General features: G+C 36.1%; 1 pseudogene; it reads left to right on the top strand.

The window, feature by feature from the left end:
- Positions 1 to 16,456: 16,456 nt before the first annotated feature.
- On the top strand, positions 16,457 to 17,119 carry LOC143686292 (eukaryotic translation initiation factor 4E pseudogene; annotated as a pseudogene).
- Positions 17,120 to 20,760: the final 3,641 nt, after the last annotated feature.

Below are 20,760 nucleotides of genomic sequence, written 5' to 3' on the forward strand. Positions count from 1 at the left end.
GAGGTATAGGTTTTTTGTTTTTGTTTTTTTTGTTTTTTTTTTCTTTCTATTATTGTTTTAATTCTTATTCTGTTGTCTTTTTATTTCTTTTTCTAAATCGATGCAAATGTACTAAGAAATGATGAATATGCAACTATGTGATGTTATTAAGAATTACTGATTGTACATGTACATTGAAATGATTTCTAATTGTTTTGTTAATTCTTTTTTTAATTAATAAAAAAAAATAGAGTAAAAAAAAAAAAAAAAAAAAAAAAAAAAAAGCTTTGATGAAGGAAAAGCCTGAAACTAGCGGCTAACTTGAACCCTGGGGGGTTATCGGTTAACAGTCATTAGCATGGGAAAGTGAGAGCTGGCTACCATGCATAATAAGCAGTGAACGCATGTACAGTCTCAAAATCATTTTTCTGTTGAGGTGAATTGTTCAGGCAGCTGGGAGAATCAGTTTTTTTGAATCGTGTGAGCAGAAAATATCAGATGCCACAGTAATGATACAGCAACAAAGGAGAAAAATCTCACTTGGCTCTTTATAAAGGGCTAAGGATGTCCTTTGGCTTTGTCTAGTTCCAGAAATTATACACCCCTGATAACTGCTAAGTGGTCCCAAACAAAGGAGCCCTATTTTCCATTCTTCATCTACTCTTACTCCAATCTGCACAGGCAAAAATAGGATGCTGGTATATTACTGATCATAAAAGGAGAGAGAACTCCTCAAGCAAGAAAATTAATGGAAAAATATATTACATTCAGATCATAAAAACCACAATCTATAGTTTATTCAACATAGACACAAATAAAATGATGTTTTAAGAAACTGGTAAATGGTCATAACCACTTAGAAATAACAAACCTCTTTAACAATTCTAATGAACGAAACCTCATTAAGATACAAATATCCCACATCATTCGCTTGTTATTTTAATTAAGAACACTAAAAGCAGGTTAAAATTCTCACAAGATTTTCCAGAATAAGGATTAGGGTTATGAATTACCAGAGTAATCTCCTAATTTACACTTCACATAGTGTTTCAGTTTGCTAATGCTATAAGAATGTAATGTACTAGAAATAGATTGGCTTTTACAAAGGGAATTACTAGGTTACAAATTTACAGTTCTAAGCTCATGAAAATGTCCAAATTAGGGCATTAACAAGAGTATACCTTCACTCAAGAAAGGTCAGTTTATTATATATGATTCTACAAAGGTTCCATGCACTAGGGTAACTTTCCAGAAACCCACAGCCTCCAGATGGGTCGGTCCCTGGACCAGATTAATTTTGAAATGCAGAGGGGCCAGCCTCTCCAGAACATCAACTTGTTCCATCTCCCTATCTCATATTATCAACAGCCCCTTCCAACATGAAAAAGTTAGAATTGCCATAGCCCAAATACCCCTAAACAGTGGGAGAAAGATCAAAGATGATGGTGGAGTTATACAGAGAAGGTAGGGTTTGGGTTTAACAAATAGGTATGATTGCTGAACCATTAAATTGGTATTTCTTTTAGTCTCTGGTATCTTACAGCAGCTAGAAGTAGAAACCTAAATTTGTGGAATCGTAACCCATACCAAAATCTGAAATGTGTTCTACAACTAATTGTGGTGCTGTGCTTTGAAATTTATTGCTTTTTTGTATATATGTTATTTTTCATGAAAAAGAAAAAAAAGTCAATTGTGATGATAAAAAAATATTTATGCCTTTTAGCCTTCTTTATTCTGGAGTAGCTAGACAGAAAAATCTGAAAGGATTGTATGGTAGCCCACGACAGACTCTGAGATCTGTCCTGTAACTACTTGTTGTCCAAGAGTGCTTTGAAAACTATGCTTTTTTTCCTTTGTTTGCTTTGTATATATGTTATATTACACAATAAAAAAAAAAAGTTTAGGACAGGCCATAGTGGCTCAGTGGCAGAGTTCTCGCCTGCCATGCCGGAAACCTGGGTTCGATTCCTGGTTCCTGCCCATGCAAAAAAAAAAAAGAAAAGGAAGGCCAATCACTTTCAGGGTTTCTCTGTCACATGGAAGAGCAAATGGCAATGTCTGCTGGCCCTTTGCTCCCAGGTTTCATTGCTTTCAGTTCCTAGTTCCACTGGCCTCCTCTCTGAGCTTCTGTGGGCCCTCACATACCTTCTCAGGGGCAAACTCTGGATTTCATCTCTTAGCTTAGCATCTGCAAACATCTGTGTCTAGGCATATGCTTTCTGCATTGGTTCTCTAAGCATCTCCAAATGTCTATGTCTGTGTTGGCTCTGAGCTCTTTCTCTCTCTGTGTGCTCTTTATAAAGCTCTTTATATATCTCCACCAAAAGGGGGAAGAGTGAAATGAGACAAAGTGTCAATGGCTGAGAGATTCCAAACAGAGTCGAGAGGTTATCCTGGAGGTTATTCTTATGCAGTAAAGAGATATCACCTTGTTATTCAAGATGTAGTGGAGAGGCTGGAGGGAACTGCCTGAAAATGTAGAGCTGTGTTCCAGTAGCCATGTTTCTTGAAGATGATTGAATAATGATATAGCTTTCACAATGTGACTGTGTGATTGTGAAAACCTTGTGTCTGATGCTCCTTTTATCTACCTTGTCAACAAAGGAGTAGAACATATGCAATAAAAATAAATAATAGGGGGAACAAATGTTAAAATAAATTTAGTTTGAAATGCTAGTGATCAGTGAAAGCGAGGGGTAAGGGGTATGGTAGGTATAATTTTTTTTTCTGTTTTCATTTTATTTCTTTTTCTATTGTCTTTTTATTTCTTTTTCTGAATGGATGCAAATGTTCTAAGAAATGATGAATATGCAACTAAGTGATGATATTGTGAATTACTGATTATCTATGTTAATTTTTATTTCATTTGTTAATTTTTTTATTAATAAATAAATTTTATAAAAAAGCAAAAAAAAATTTAAAAATAAACAGAAAGAAAAAAAGGAACATGGCTTTTCTGGGGTATATAACAGTTTCAAACCAGCAATCATAAAATTGAAGGGATTTTACAAATTCTTAGGCCCTTTATAAAATGGTTCCTAGACAATTATGGATAAATGGTATGAGTTACAAACCAAGACAAGCACTGCCATGTCTGTTATCTTCAGGACCTGCAACCATAAACATAATTCAGTATTTTGAGTGAAGTTTTAAACTTAAAGTCCTCACAAAGAATTTGAACAAGTTCATTGGGGTTTGTGAGAGTTTAACAAATTCTGTTCATTAAACTTTTGTCAGAGAAATAAGTTGTGCTGGTTTGAAAGAATGTACGTACCCTAGAAAAGCCATGCTTTAATCTTAATCCCATTTTGTAAAGGCAGTCATTTCTTCTATTTCCTATTCAGCACTACATGTTTGAAACTTTAATTAGATTATCTTCCTGGAGATGTGACTCAATCAAGACTGGTTGTTAAGATGGGTTAAGTGGAGACATGTCTCCACACATTCGGATGGGTCTTGATTAGTTTACTGGAGTCCTATAAAAGAGGAAACATTTTGGAGAATGAGGGAGATTCTGAGAAAGCAGAGAATGACATAGCCACGAGAAGCAGAGAGTCCACCAGCCAGTGACCTTTGGAGATGAAGAAGGAAAATGCCTCCCAGGGAGCTTCATGAAATAGGAAGCCAGGAGAGAAAGATAGCAGATGATGCCATGTTCACCACATGCCCTTCCAGCCAAGAGAGAAAACCTGACTGTGCTTGCCATGTGCCTTTCCACTTAAGAGAAAAACCCTGAACTTCATCGGCCTTCTGGAATCAAGGTATCTCTCCCTGCATGCCTTAGATTGGACATTTCTATAGACTTGCTTTAATTGGGACATTTCCATGGGCTAAAAACATCAACTTGCAACTTATTAAACTCCTCTTTTTAAAAGCTGTTCTGTTTCTGGTATATTGCATTCCGTCAGCTAGCAAACTAGAGCATAAGTGACTGGAGTCCAAGAAGATAACACGTGCAGGAACACTTGTGAAGAATGACATGCTGCATAAATATATGGCCCCACTGATATTACTCTCATAGCTTTAAAAATTCTTCTGATATATTAGGACTAAAGGAGAAAACAGACTCTGGGAAAAGAGGTGTATTTTATACTGTCATCTTTAAATATCTAAACCTCTCCCACCCCCAACCCCCATAAATGTATATTTTCCTATTTAACAAGGAGGAAAAATGGAATGGTAAAAATGCACTCAAACTAAGATGTGGTTAGAATCATTGTATGAAGGCCCTTCTAAAAGTAAGAAGTATAAAAGAAGCTCAATATATTTTCTGCAGGTTATTTAAACACTCAAGATGTTTATGTTACATCAAAAAAGCTTTATTAGCCAGACACAGGTGGATAAATATTGTATGGTTCCATTGATATGAGATATCTAAAATAAGCAAATTCAGAGACAGAGGGTAGACTTTCCTGGAGATGGGGGGAGCTATGGCTTAACCAGTTTCTTTTTTGGGGGTGATGAAAAAGTTTTTGTGATGGATGGAGGGGATGGTAGCTCAACATTATAAATGGATTTAATAGTCATTTAATTGTACACTTAAAAGGGACTAATATGGGAAAGTTCATGTTTTTTAAATATACGTGTGTGTGTGTGTGTATATATATATAGTGCTACAGTTTTAAAAATAAATTTTAAAAAAGGTTTAAGTTTTTTAAAACTTCATGAAATTGTATTTTTTTATTTAGAAATATGAATCTGGTCACCTTGCATTTGCCAAAAAAAATATTTAAAGCAAAATTCAACAAGATTGATTGGAAGAGAGGGTCTCAAGACCACTGCAGTGATCATGACTTGGGTTTATAAATAGCATGGTGAAGAAATACCCAATGTTTACTTTTAAACTGATCTTATGGGTTAACAGCCAGCCTATTGGAATTTTTCCATCATCATTTAACCAGTAATGGTTCTAAAAGTTTTGTGTACCCACACAGTCTTAGACCTTCTTTTAATGATTATATTAACTTAGAAACCTAAGTAGTGTTTTTCTTAAGGTCCTGTCTTAGAGCATTGTGACTGAATGTTAATATGTGCAACAAATTGTTTACTTTAATAACCAGCTGTGTAATAACTCTTTATATCGCTAGCAATCTGTGTAGTCGTTTTTCTTCAGAGGAAGATTTTTCCTCTTTTCAGGGGTTTGTTGTTTTAAGGATGGTAAGATTTCTTTCTTTGCATTTTCCTTTCCCCTTAAAATCAATGCAGGTGAGAGGGTGAGTGGGTAAGGGATGTTATGTTTAATTAGCATGCTAGGTATAGTTGGGTGGTTGGGAGGTAGTTAGCATTTGTTTATAAATCTTGCTTGTTACTGCCCATTAGCTGTCATGCCTGGTGAGCAAAATGCTTTAATTTCTAAGTGTAGAACACATGACTCACTTGAGCCTTTTTTTTTTTTGGCAGAAAGGTAAATGCAAAATTTGGCATGTTGCCTCATGTTAGAATTATGAAGTTAAACATCTTAAATTTTATTTGTCGAAGGCAGACATGATGTAAAGAATATGCAACAGCAAGATGACTCCTCTGGCCACAGAAATCATGTTGCAAATCATTTGGAGTGCCAGCTCCCTCTTTTTTCTTCTTTAATATTTGTATTGAGAAATCTTCACACACATACAGTTCATCCACAGCATATAATCAATGACTCATAATATCATCACATAGTTGTGTGTTCTTCACCATGATCATGTTTAGAACATTTGCATCACTCCAAAACAAATAAAAAAAAAAGAATTCATATAACTCATACCCCACACCCCTCCCTCTCATTGACACATAGTATTTCAATCTATGCAATTTTTACACCTTATCTCCCCCATTATTTATCTTTTTTTTTAACTCATCTGTCCATACTGTAGGTAAAAGGAACATCAGACACAAGGTTTTCACAATCATACAGTCACATTATAAAAACTATATCATTATACAATCATCTTTAAGAAACAAGGCTACTGAAACACAACTCTACATTTTCAGGTACTTCCCTCTGGCCACTCCAATATACCATTAACTAAAAATGGAGATCTATAGAATGCTTAATTAAGTAATAATCTGACATCATTCATCCCTTTTCAGGCCACTCCTTTCCCCAATCCCCAAAAGTCCAAATATTTTGAGACCCTTGAAAACAAAGAGATAGCTTTGGGAGGCCATGGTAAACTTTCCTGGTCTGGATTCAGAAATGGCATCAAAGAGGCAGGGCGCCTGATCATCTTTAATAGTATTTCTTAGAGATGACTGCCAATGTTAGTATCTACTTACAACTTTCTTTTCTTATTAAATATTTTAAAAGTAGGATTGAGGAAGACATATGGTTAAAATTTGCAGAGCATTAGCTGTTGGTATTTCCTTGCCTTGTAACAGCGAGTACACATGATCTCTTGGGGTGGCTGATCTGAGCGCTGCACTACCACACTTGCAGAGCCACACAGACAGCTCATCCATCCCAGCTCCTTATATGGAAAATGTCCAGGAAGCCCCTCAGTCTGAGAGTCGAATTAAACAGGGTCTTTTGGAACACTTTCTATTAACCATTTTCTCCTGGGAAATGCAGAACATTCTAGATTCTTTTGTGTTATATATTTTTAAAGATCCTTTTCTAATACCCTCCAGGCCACTAATATTAGACTTTTAAGGGAAGAAAGAAGCAAGTAACCAACCTAAAGAGTACAAAATCAGCTTGATTGCATTCCCTCTCCCACTTGGCCATGTTTTTTGGCAGTAGTCAGCTAGCTTTGAGTCAGTGACCAGCAGGGTCAGAGCATTCCAGTTAAGAAGATGGGAAGCTGTTGAGTGGGGGACACAATCCAGTACCTTCTATGAACTAATTTTGCTCTGAGAACATTTGCTGAATAAACTCTTTATATAAATCAATGCTCTGAATCAAGGAAATGAACTAGGAATATTGATCTTCTTGCAGTATGGTTAATTCATGTCATTTCCCTACTTTAAAACCTTTAATAAATATGTTTGATAAAAAAATAGATTATCCTCCAGGATAACCTCTCAATTCTGTTTGGAATCTCTCAACCAATGAAACTTTATTTTCTGATTTCTCTCTTCCCCCTTTTAGTCAAGAAAGCTTTCTCAATCCTATGATGCTGGGTCCCAACTCATTCCAGGAGCCCTGTCCCATATTGCCAGGGAGAGTTACACCCCTGGGAATCATGTCCCACCTAGGGGGTAGGGCATCAAGTTGCTTTAGAGAGAGATATTTGAGCAACAAAGAGATTCCCTAGGGGTGACTCTAAGGTATAATTACAAGTAGACTTGGCTTCTCCTTTGCAGGAATAAGTTTCATAGAGGCAAACCCCAAGATTGAGGTCTTGGCCCATTGATTTGTTTGTGTCCAGTGCTTTGAGAATATCAGGAATTCCCCAGATGGAGGAGTTGAATATTTCCTCCTTTCTCCCCAGTTCCCCAAGGGGACTTTGCAAATATTTTTTTTATTCCCTCCCCAAATTCCTCTGGTATATATCGGGGCATCACATTAATGTGTACAAACCAATAAGATCTCATGCCCTATTCAAAATTCCATGTAATTATGGTGTTCAAATAAACTGATCATACAAGTTAAAAACAGTTCCCTCTTGCTACTCATTAAAAATGGGCAACACATCCTCCCCTCTACATGGAACATGACATCCAGGGGTGAAAGTCTCCCTGGCAACATGGGAGAGGACTCCCAGGGATGAATCCAGACCTGGCACCATGGGATCAACAATTCCATTCTGACCAAATGGGAGAAAAGAAGCATAATTAATAAAGTATCAGTGGCAGAGAGAGTTCAAATAGAATTGAAAGGCTACTCTGAAGGTGGCTCTTATGCAAGTTTCAGGTAGACCTTGCTACCTATCATAACCTGCCAACCCCCAACCAGGACCATTCCAGCCAATCCTAAAGAACTAGGGCAATTTATAAAATTCCACAAGGGTTCCAGGCACTAGATTAACTTTCCAGAAACCTACAACCTCCAGATGTGTTCCTGGTCCAGATAAGTTCTGAAACCTAGCAGAGCCTCTCCAGAACATCAGATAGTTCCATCTCCCTACCCCATATCAGTGACAGACCCCTCCAATGTGAAATATTTAGAATTGCCATAGCACAAACAACCCCAACGAGAGGTATGGAAAGATTAAAGTTGATGGTGGAATTATACATAGAAGATAGGACTTAACAAATGAATATGAATGCTGAATCATTAAATTGATATCTTTTTTAGTCTCCAATATTTTAGAGCAGCTAGAAGTGAAAACCTTAAATTGTGAAACTGTAACCCACGTCAAAGTCTGAAATATGTTTCACAACTAATTGTGGTGCTGTGCTTTGAAATTTATAGCTTTTTTGTATATATGTTATTGTTCATAAAAAAAAAAGAAGGAAAAAAAGTAGATTGTGATGATAAAACCACCTGTTGAAGAGTGCTTTGAAAACTATTACTTTTTCATTTCTTTTCTTTGTATAGATGTTATACTATACAATAAAAAAAAGTTTAAAAATAGAAAATGGAAAAAAAAAAAGGGCAATGCATTGGCAACATGGGTCCCATCAACCAGCTGGAGTAGTGAAAAAGGTCTTTCTCCAAACCTTTAGGAAAAAATGGAAGAGGTTTCCTTTTTTTTTTTTTTGAGTTTTGCAGTCTACAGGTTACAGGAATGACTGGCAATGAGTAGGTGAAGAACCAATGGGAAATTGTTCAAAAACTCCTGTGTTAGCTAACAGGCTTTTGAGAGGCTTACCTCTCGTTGGGGTTGTTTGTGCTATGGCAATTCTAAATTTTTCACATTGGAGGGGTCTGTCACTGATATGGGGTAGGGAGATGGAACTATCTGATGTTCTGGAGAGGCTGTGCTTCTGTGGTCCACAGAGAAGGTTGGAAAAGTTAGCAAATAGATGCTATATTTGCAGCCTTAAAACAAAGGTAGTGTGTCCCCTTGGACTGTAAAATTGTTCCTATGTGGCTTATTTTATTTTTATTAAATCAAATAAACAAGAGGACTTTTTTTTCTAGGAAAAAAAAAAGGAGAGAAAGAGCATGCAAGAGATTGCTGTGGGCATTTCAGAAGCACCAGCCATACTGACATGATAGGACAGGAGAAGACTCAGTCTTCAGAGAGCTGCACTGAGCGTGGTGGTGGAAGACAGGCATAAAACCCATGGAATTAAGGAGTCTCAGGATTCCCAGTGGAACTCTTGTATAAACTTGTTGGCCCCAGAATGGACTCAGTCTGCCAAGTGCTAGGGAGAATTTGATTCCTGCCTGCAAACAACTTCTACAACCATGGAGTCTGGAGGTGAATCAGGATTTCTGGCACGGAAGCACCCTGATTGAGGTGTAAAGGGATTACCACGCATCAGCAAATTAATCAATTAAAATATGACCTACACAATCTTAAGTGACAAAAGCAGAATGCAAAAGCTGTGCTCAGCAATTAGAACTGAGTATATCCAAAAATAAATATGGACATATCTAAGAGGGAGTTTATAAACTAAATATCATTGTCAGGGCCATAGAATAATATGTTCTTTCTTTAACTTTGCTGTTGTGTTATTGTGCCATTTCAAAAAAAGTCATCACAAGGAAAAGTTAAAAGGCAAATGATAATCTGAGAAAAAATAGGTACAATTTATATTATAAAAAACAAAATCCCTTCATATACAAAGAGTTCTTAAAAATTCAAGGAAAAAAAGACAAAGATCCCTATAGAAAAAAGTTTTAAACACATAAACAGTTCTCAGAAAAAGAAAGACAATTAGCCCTTTAACACAGGGGAAAAAAGATGCTTAGACTCACTCATAATAAGAGATGCAAATTAAAACTGCACTGAGATATAATTTCTCACATAGATTGGCAGAAATCCAAAAGTTTGACTACACATATGGTTGGTGAGGCTGTGGGGAAACAGGTCCTCTCATCATCGTCGGAGGGAGTAAATTACAGACATATTTACCATCAGACCCAGCAATTTCACTTCTAGGAATCTACCTAGAAGACTGACAAGGAAAACTTTATTTCAAGTGACTTTCAAGCACAGTGGTCTGACTCTGACTGAACTTAGGTATCCTTAGTGGGATATCTAAAGACAAAAAGAATTACAACAACAACAACAAAAATGCTTAAAGTTCACTTAGCATTTTTATCGTTGCAATAAGGTAAAAATTCTGATATTGTAATTTTGAATCCTTAAAATTGACTTAGTATTTTTATTGCTACAATAATGTAATAATTCTGATATTACAGAATTATAGACAAATCATTGTAATTTTGAAGCTCTTTTATGATTATAGTAGGATCAAGCGAATAAACAGATCGATCTTCTAAAGATCCAAGATTTCCAGTAAAAGAGAAAAGCAATATAAACATAAAATCAATGACTCAAGAAAACTCCCATAAGGCGTGCAACTAGGTGAGTGAACTTTAAGGACTGTATGTTGAATGAAATGTCAGAAACAAAAAGGTAAATATTATCATGACGCACTCACATGGACTAAGTATAAGTTAGTCAGAGAAAAGAAGCCAAGAGCATGGGTTATCAGGTTGGGGCCTATTGTAAAGGGTCCTAGATTATAAACTCTTACAACAGTCACATATATTCAATTTGTAACTATTGTTCCTAAATTCTGAGGTACTGAGCTATTTGTCTACAACCCTGACAGGTTGTTCCCTGAAACTTCAGGTATTTGTGTGATACTTGAGACTCAGAGTGTGCCAGTTTGAATCTACTGTGGACCCCAGAAAAGCCAAGTTCTTTAGTCCTCATTCAGTATTGCTGGATGGGACCTTTTTGATTGTTTCCATGGAGATGCAGCTCCACCCATTCAAGGTGGAGTTGCTTACTGGAGTCTTTTCATAGGGAACCATTTTGGAAAAAGCAGGAGAGCAACCAGAACCCACAGAGTCCACACAGCCAGAGATTTATGGAGAGGAAGGAAAAAAAAACCTCCCCTGGGGGACCTTCATGAAACAAGAAGCCAGGAGAGAAAACCAGCAAATGTCACCATGAGCCCTCCTAGGTGAGAGAGTTCCCAAATATCATCAGCCCTTCTTGAGTGAAGGTAACCTCTTGCTGATGCCATAATTTGGACATTTTCACAGTCTTAGAATTGTAAACTTGCAACTTAATAAATTCCCTTTCTTAAAAGCCATTCCATTTCTGGTATATCATATTCTGGCAGCTTTTATAAACTAGAACACGGAGTCACAGCTCTGAAGCTATGAAAGTCAGCATTACCCAAAAGCTGAATATAGAATTGCCATACGACCCAGCAATACCATTGCTAGGTATCTACTCAAAGGACTTAAGGGCAAAGACACAAACGGACATTTGCACACCAATGTTTATAGCAGCGTTATTTACAATTGCAAAGAGATGGAAACAGCCAAAATGTCCATCAACAGACGAGTGGCTAAACAAACTGTGGTATATACATACGATGGAATATTATGCAGCTTTAAGACAAGATAAACTTATGAAGCATGTAATATCATGGATGGACCTAGAGAATATTATGCTGAGTGAGTCCAGCCAAAAACTAAAGGACAAATACTGTATGGTCCCACTGATGTGAACGGACATTTGAGAATAAACTTGAAATATGTCATTGGTAACAGAGTCCAGCAGGAGTTAGAAACAGGGTAAGATAATGGATAATTGGAGCTGAAGGGATACAGACTGTGCAACAGGACTAGATACAAAAACTCAAAAATGGACAGCACAATAATACCTAATTGTAAAGTAATGATGTTAAAACACTGAATGAAGCTGCATCTGAGCTATAGGGTTTTTTTTTTTTTTTACTATTATTACTACTTTTATTTCTTTTCTCTATATTAACATTTTATATCTTTTTCTGTTGTGTTGCTAGTTCCTCTAAACCGATGCAAATGTACTAAGAAATGATGATCATGCATCTATGTGATGATGTTAAGAATTACTGAGTGCATATGTAGAACGGTATGATTTCTAAATGTTGTGTTAATTTCTTTCTTTTTTTTTTCTTTCTTTCCGTTAATAAAAAAAAAAGTTGAAAAAGTGATCAGACTTCTAGTAGAGATATGAATGAAGCTAATCAGATATGCCTAAGGTAAATCAGAATACAGGATTAAGGATGATATGGTCTGTATTTTAAAACTTCAACTTCTGTGTGAGACCAAAGGAAGAGGTACTTGGTACAAAATTTATATTTTTGGTAGCACACTATCTAATTTAACTTGTATGATCAGTTTATTTGAACACCATAATTACAGGGAATCTTGAATAGGGAGTAAGATCTTGTCGGTTTGTACAGGTTAGTATGATGCTCTGTTGTGCCCAGAGTAATCTGGGCAGAGAATAAAAATGTAATTGCAAAGTCCCCTTGGGGGACTGGGGAGAAAGGAGGAGATATTCAACTTCCCCAGCTGGGGAATTCCTGATATTCTCACAAGCAGTGAGGACAACCAATTCAATAGGCCAAGTCCTCAATCTTAGGGCTTGCCCCTATGAAATTTATTTCTACAAAGGAGAAGCTGAGTCTACTCATAAGTTTGCCTAAATCACCCCCAGAGAACCTCTTTTGTTACTCAGATGTAGCCCCTCTCTCTAAGCCAATCAGCAGGTGAACTCACTGCCCTCCTCATCTAGGTGGGACATGACTCCCAGGGATGTAAATCTCCCTGGCAATGTGGGACAGGGCTCCCGGGGATGAGCTGGGACCCAGCATCATGGGATTGAGAAAGCCTTCTTGACCAAAAAAGGGGAAAGATAAATGAGACAAAATAAAGTTTCAGTGGCTGAGAGATTTCAAACATAGTCAAGAGGTTACCCTGGAGGTTATTCTTATGCATTATATATAGATATAGCCTTTATAGTTGTGGTGTATTAAAGTGATTACAGGGAGGTACTTGGAATTATTAAGCTGTGTTCCAGTGTCTTGATTCTTGAAAACAATTGTATAACTATATAGCTTTCACAATGTGACCATGTGATTGTGAAAACCTTGTGGCTGACACTCCCTTTATCCAGGGTATAGAGGGATGAGTAAAAAAATTAAGGAAAATAAATAAATAAATAAAAGGGAGGGAGGATAAGGGGTTTTAAAAAAAAAGATTGGGTTGATTGCAATACCAGTGATCAGTGAGAGGGAGGGGCAAAAGATATGGGATATATGGAATTTGTTCTTTTGTCTTTTTACTTCTTTTTCTGGAGCAATGCCAATGTTCTAAAAATGATCATGGTGTGTGATCAATTGTGTGATCATATTGTGAGCCATAGATTGCATACTTTGGGTGCACTGTATGTGCATGAAGATATTTCAATAAAAATAATTTTAAAAAAAGAGAAAACTCCTATAACATTAAATTTTTTAATTATGACTTATTGAGGTATAATGCACTTGCCCTAAAATTAATCCTTTAAAATTTTACAATCAGTGGTTTTTAGGATATTCAGAATTAGGCAACCATTACAATTATCTAATTTTAGAGCATTTTCATTATCCGAAAAAGAAATCCTATGCTCATTAGCAGTCTCTCCCCATTTCCCTTCCCCCTAATTCCTGGAAACCATTAATCTACTTTCTGTCTCTACAGATTTGCCTATTCTGGGCATTTCATATAAGTGGAGTTATACAATGTGTAGTCTTTGGTGAGTAACTTCTTTCACTTAGAATTATAATTTCAAGGTTCATCCATATTGTAGCATGAATCAGTGCATCATTCCTTTTTATTGCCAAATAATATTCCATTGCATGGATGTACTACACTTCATATTCACTCATCAGCTTATAGACAAGTGGATTGTTTCCAACTTTTAGTTACTGTAAATAATGCTTCTATATACATTCACGTATAAGTTTTTGCTTGAACATATATTTTTCTTTCTCTTAGATGGATACCTAGGGGTCGAATTGCTGGGTCATATGGCAACTCTCACGTTTTAACATTTTGAGGAACTAACTGCCAAACTGTTTTCCAAAGTGACTGCACCATTTCACAATCCCACAGTAATATATTAGGGTTCCAATTTCTCCATGTACTTGTCAACACTTGTTATTGTCTGTATGTTTATTTTTTTAGTCATGTTGTGGGTGTGAAGTGGCATATCATTATAAGTTTGATTTGCATTTCCCTAATAAGTAATGATATTGAGGAAGTTTTCATGCGCTTAATGTACATGTGTTTGCCTTCCTTGGAAAAATGTCTATTCAGATACTTTGCCCATTTTTAATTGGGTTACCTGTCTTTTTATTGTTAAATACTAAGAATTCCTTATATATTGAGGATATAAGTCCTTTACCAGATATATTATTTACAAATATTTCATAAAGTGAAATTGAAAAATCCATAGAACTCATTATTTCTATTTCTTAACATAGTTCATATGTTTATAACAGCAGTGAGCCTTTCTAACACCCAGATCCTGATTTCCAAAAACTTTCTCCCACTACAAGGAACCAAGACTCCTTGCCTAATTCTGAATAATGCAGGGTCTGAGACAAGGAATGAACCAGGTGATCATATACTGCCAGAAATTAGAGATACTATTAAAGGCTGATGGGCATCAAGGATGTCAAATAACCTGGGAGCCAGGCGGGAGGCATCTCCACTGATGAAATTTGTGGTAATATGAGCATTTAAAATTGTAATTGATTATAAATATGAATTTAAATATTGGATAAATATAATCAATGTGCTCATAGTGATACTAAAGGGGGGATGGGAGAAGAAGAAAACTCATTCATCCCCATCGGAGGAACTACTAAACTAATTCCTCACTCTAAAAATTAGTAATTAAAGGGGGGAAGCAAGAGTTTACCCTACCTTTTAAGGAGAAACAATACTTCATCCCAATTAATGAGGAGAAATTATATTTTGCAGATGCTAATAAGTGTAGAAGAAGTGATACAATTAGAAATTCATGGTTTTGCAAACCCTAGTAAAGACATTAACCGGCAGGGACCACCAATGTATGTTAAAAAAAATATCAGCTGAACACCGTAAGTACATAGAACCTTGACTAGGGCATGAGATTTTATAGGTTTGTCCAGAGTGATGCCTTGATAAATCCCAGAAGAATATGAACAGTGAATAAAAAAGTATTTGCAAAGTCCCCTTGGGGAATTGGTGAGAAAGGGGAAATATTCAACTTCCCCAAGTGGAGAATTCTTGATATTCTCACAAGCAGTGGGGACAACTGAAGCAATAGGTTGAGCCCTCAATCTTGGGGGTTGTTCATATGAACTTGACACTGCAAAGGATAGGCTAAGCCTACTTAAAATTACACCTACGAGTCACCCCCAGAGAACCTCTTTTGTTGCTCAGATGTGGCCTCCCTCTGTCAGTCAACACAACAAGCAAACTCACCGCCCTCCCCCCGACTATGTGGGACATGATTCCCAGGGGTGTGGACCTTCCTGGCAATGTGGGTCAGAAATCCTAGAATGAGCTGGGACTCAGAACCAAGGGATTGAAAAAGTCTTCTCAACCAAAAGGGGAAAGAGAGAAATGAGACAAAATAAATGGCTGAGAGATTCCAGAGTCAAGAGGTTATCCTGGAGGTTATTCTTACCCATTAAATAGATATCACCTTATTAGTCAAGATGTAATAGAGAGTTTGGAGGGAACTGCCTTAAAATGTAGAGCTGTGTTCCAATAGCCATGCTTCTTGAAGATGACTATATAATGACATAGCTTTCGCAATGTGACTGTGTGACTGTGAAAACCTTGGGTCTGACGTTTCTTTTATCTACTTTATGGAAAAATGAGTAAAGCATATAGATTAAAAATAAATAAATAATAGGGGGAACAAATGTTAAAATAAATTTAGTAGATTGAAATGCTAGTGATGCATGAAAGAGAGGGGTAAGGAGTATGGTATGTATGAATTTTCTTCTGTTTCCTTTTTATTTCTTTTTCTGAATTGATGCAAATGTTCTAAGAAATGGTCATGATGATGAATATACAACTATGTGATAAAAAAAGAACGTTTATATTGTATGTTGATTGGTTTTATTAATAAAAATGTTTTAAAAATTAAAAAATAATAATAAAAAAATACCAGGTGAAAGTGTTTAGGAAACAGGATCATTCATCACAAGGTATGGAAGTATCATCCCGCATATTCATTGTGAACTATAAAGGGAAAGGTATCTTTACAAAGGTAGGATCTGACAGTTCTCACCATAACCAAGCAATCAAAGTCAGCATCACTAAAAGTGGGCAACCTGATCTACCATAATATGAGGTACACAGCGTGACCTATGAAGGAATTCTTTTTTATTTGTTCCCCCTATTATTTATTTTTATTCCACATGTTTTACTCGTCTGTTGATAAGGTAGATAAAAGGAGCATCAGACACAAGGTTTTCACAATCACACAGTCACATTGTGAAAGCTGTATCATTATACAATCATCTTCAAGAAGCATGGCTACCGGAACACAGCTCTACATTTCAATGAAGGAATTCTTGCCAAAAATGTTTAATTGGAGATCGATCCATGATGGTGACTATGGAACCCAGACTACCCCTACTCCTAATTCCCCATCTACAGAAGAAGAAGAGAAAACAGAATCTAATCAGGAGGTTGCTGTAATATAGTGCCCAGAACACTATATTAAATGTCCACTACAGAATACATGGGTGCTTTGTTTTTTAAAAAATGATAAAAGTAAAACTTGGCAAGCAAACCTTCAACTGAGCTCTAAGTTTGATACTGTTGAAGACTTTTGGGCTCTGTACCACCATATCCAGTTGTCTAGTAATGTGATGCCTGCCTGTGACTACTCACTTTTTAGGGGTGGTATTGTGTCTATATGGGAAGATGAAAAAAACAAACGAGGAGGACGACGGCTAATTACATTGAATGAACAGCAGAGATGAAGTGACCTCAATCACTTTTGGCTAGAGACGCTGCTGTGCCTTACTAGAGAATCCTCTGATGACTACAGTGATCCTGTATGCAGAGCCATTGTTAAGGTTACAACTAAAGGTGACAAGATAGCAATATAGACTACTGAATGTGAAAACAGAGCTGTTACACATATAGGGAAGTGTATACAAGGAAAGATTAGGGCTTCCTCCAAAGTTGGTGATTGGTTATCAGTCCCATGCAGACACAGCTACTAAGAGTGGCTCCATCACTAAACTTAGGTTTGTTGTTTAAGAAGACTCCTTCTGCATATTCTCACAGGTGACTATACAGCAATGGAGATTTGGGAGATGAACGAGTGCCTCTTCAAAAGCAGAGCAGACTGCATTTAACCACCTAAATGCTGTTAAGATATAAGTCTCATTTGCTTTTGTCTTGTACTTCTGTGTTCATATATTATTATTATTATTACTTTTATATTATTATTTAATTTTGGTTAGCATATCCATTATCCCAACCAAAGAATTACAGTACACATTATCCCCAATATCTATAAATGTGCTCCTGGCCCACTCTGTAATAACTTAGTAGAATTACCATTACAAACACATTTACCCATCCACAATACAAAAAGAAGAATTTGCATTTCTTTATCTTAAAGGAAAAAAAATTCTGATTATGTTCCATTGTATGTAGGAGCATATTTTCCTGCTTTGAAAGAATATGATATACAGTTCTCTAGCAATTTTCTTTGTTTCTTTTTACAGCATTGTCTTTGCTGCACTCTTGCTGATGACTGCTAAATTCTAATTTATTTGTTTCCCCACTTAATAACATTAGTGATTCTGATTTCATTTATTCATTTTGTTTTGTTTCGTATTTTCCTTCATGTAACATTGGTGAAGGATCCAGGAATATGATGCAAAGGTGGAATAAACATTAACTTCATGCATTTTTCAATCACATAGTTGTATATTCATCATCATGATCATTTCTTAGAACATTTACATCAATTCAGAAAAAGAAAAACGAGAGAAAAAAATTCATACACACAATACCCCTTATCCATCCCTGTCATTGATCACTAGCATTTCAATCTACTAAATTTATTTTAACATTTGTTTCCCATATTATTTATTTTTAATCCGTATGTTTTATTTGGCTGTCGAAAAGGTAGATGAAAGGAGCATCAGACATAAGGTTTTCACAATCACACAGTCACACTGTGAAAGCTATATCACTATGCAATCATCTTCAAGAAACATGGCTACTGGAAAACGGCTCTACATTTTCAGCCAGTTCCCTCCAGCCTCTCTGTTACACCTTAACTAAAGAGCTAACATCTATTTAATATAGATATAACTTCTCAACTCTGTTTAGAATCTCGAAGCCATTGATACTTTATTTTGTCTCATTTCGCTCTTCCCCCTTTGTGGGGGTAAGTTTCATATGAACAAACCCCAAGATTGGGGGTTCAGCCTATTGCTTTGGTTGACCCCAATGCTTGTGAGAATATCAAGAATTCTCCTCTTGGAGAAGATAAATTTCCCCCCTTTCTCACAATTCCCCCAAGGGGATTTTGCAAATACTTTTCTTTTTTTACTTTTTTTTTATTAAAAAAAATTAACTAACACAACATTTAGAAATCATTCCATTCTACATATGCAATCAGTGATTCTTAATATCATCACATAGATGTATGATCATCATTTCATAGTACATTTTCATCAATTTAGAAAAAGAAATAGCAAGACAACAGAAAAAGAAATAAAATGATAATATAGAGAAAAAAGAAAAATAAAAAATATAAAAAAAACAGAAAAAACATACAAAAAAAACTATAGCTCAGATGCAGCTTCATTCAGTGTTTTAACATAATTACATTACAATTAGGTAGTATTGTGCTGTCCATTTTTGAGTTTTTGTATTCAGTCCTGTTGCACAATCTGTATCCCTTCAGCTCCAATTACCCATTATCTTACCATATTTCTAACTCCTGATGGTCTCTGTTACCAATGACATATTCCAAATTTATTCTCTAATGTCGGTTCACATCAGTGGGACCATACAATATTTATCCCTAAGTTTTTGGCTAGTCTCACTCAGCATAATGTTCTCTAGGTCCATCCATGTTATTACATGCTTCATAAGTTTATTCTGTCTTAAAGCTGCATAATATTCCATCATATGTATATACCACAGTTTGTTTAGCCACTCATCTGTTGATGGACATTTTGACTGTTTCCATCTCTTTACAATTGTAAATAATGCAGCTATAAACATTTGTGTGCAAATGTCCGTTTGTGTCTTTGCCCTTAAGTCCTTTGAGTAGATACCTAGCAATGGTATTGCTGGGTCATATGGTAGTTCTATATTCAGCTTTTTGAGGAACCGCTAAACTGCCTTCCACAGTGGTTGCACCATTTGACATTCCCACCAACAGTGGATAAGTGTGCCTCTTTCTCCACATCCTCTCCAGCACTTGTCATTTTTTCTTCTGTTGATAATGGCCATTCTGGTGAGTGTGAGATGATATCTCATTGTGGTTTTGATTTGCATTTCTCTAATGGCCAGGGACATTGAGCATCTCTTCATGTGCCTCTTGGCCATCCGTATTTCCTCTTCTGAGAGGTGTCTGTTCAAGCCTTTTTCCCATTTTATAATTGGGTTGGCTGTCTTTTTGTTGTTGAGTTGAACAATCTCTTTATAAATTCTGGATACTAGACCTTTATCTGATATGTCGTTTCCAAATATTGTCTCCCATTGTGTAGGCTGTCTTTTTACTTTCTTGATGAAGTTCTTTGATGCACAAAAGTGTTTAATTTTGAGGAGCTCTCATTTCTTTCTTTCTTTCTTCAGTGCTCTTGCTTTAGGTTTAAGGTCCATAAAACTGTCTCCAATTGTAAGATTCATAAGATATCTCCCTACATTTTCCTCTAACTGTTTTATGGTCTTAGGCCTAATGTTTAGATCTTTGATCCATTTTGAGTTAACTTTTGTATAGGGTGTGAGATACGGGTCCTCTTTCATTCTTTTGCATATGGATATCCAGTTCTCTAGGCACCATTTATTGAAGAGACTGTTCTGTCCCAGGTGAGTTGGCTTGACTGCCTCATCAAAGATCAAATGTCCATAGATGAGAGGGTTCATATCTGAGCACTCTATTCGATTCCATTGGTCGATATATCTATATTTATGCCAGTACCATGCTGTTTTGACCACTGTGGCTTCATAATATGCCTTAAAGTCCAGCAGCATGAGACCTCCAGCTTCATTTTTTTTTCCTCAAGATACTTTTACCAATTCGGGGCACCCTGCCTTTCCAGATAAATTTGTTTATTGGTTTTTCTATTTCTGAAAAATAAGTTGTTGGGATTTTGATTGGTATTGCATTGAATCTGTAAATCAATTTAGGTAGAATTGACATCATAACTATATTTAGTCTTCCAATCCATGAACACGGTATGCCCTTCCATCTATTTAGGTTTTCTGTGATTTCTTTTAACAGTTTTTTGTAGTTTTCTTTGTATAGGTCTTTTGTCTCTTTAGTTAAATTTATTCCTAAGTATTTTATTCTTTTAGTTGCAATTGTAAATGGGATTCGTTTCTTGATTTCCCCCTCAGCTTGTTCATTGTTAGTGTATAGAAACACTACAGATTTTTGAATGTTAATCTTGTAACCTGCTACTTTGCTGTACTCATTTATTAGCTCTAGTAGTTTTGTTGTGGATTTTTCCGGGTTTTCGACGTATAGTATCATATCGTCTGCAAACAGTGATAGTTTTACTTCTTCCTTTCCAATTTTGATGCCTTGTATTTCTTTTTCTTGTCTAATTGCTCTGGCTAGAACTTCCAACACAATGTTGAATAACAGTGGTGATAATGGACATCCTTGTCTTGTTCCTGATCTTAAGGGAAAGTTTTCAGTTTTTCCC

This window comes from Tamandua tetradactyla, chromosome 6 (assembly GCF_023851605.1).
Source record: "Tamandua tetradactyla isolate mTamTet1 chromosome 6, mTamTet1.pri, whole genome shotgun sequence".
Taxonomy (NCBI): domain Eukaryota; kingdom Metazoa; phylum Chordata; class Mammalia; order Pilosa; family Myrmecophagidae; genus Tamandua; species Tamandua tetradactyla.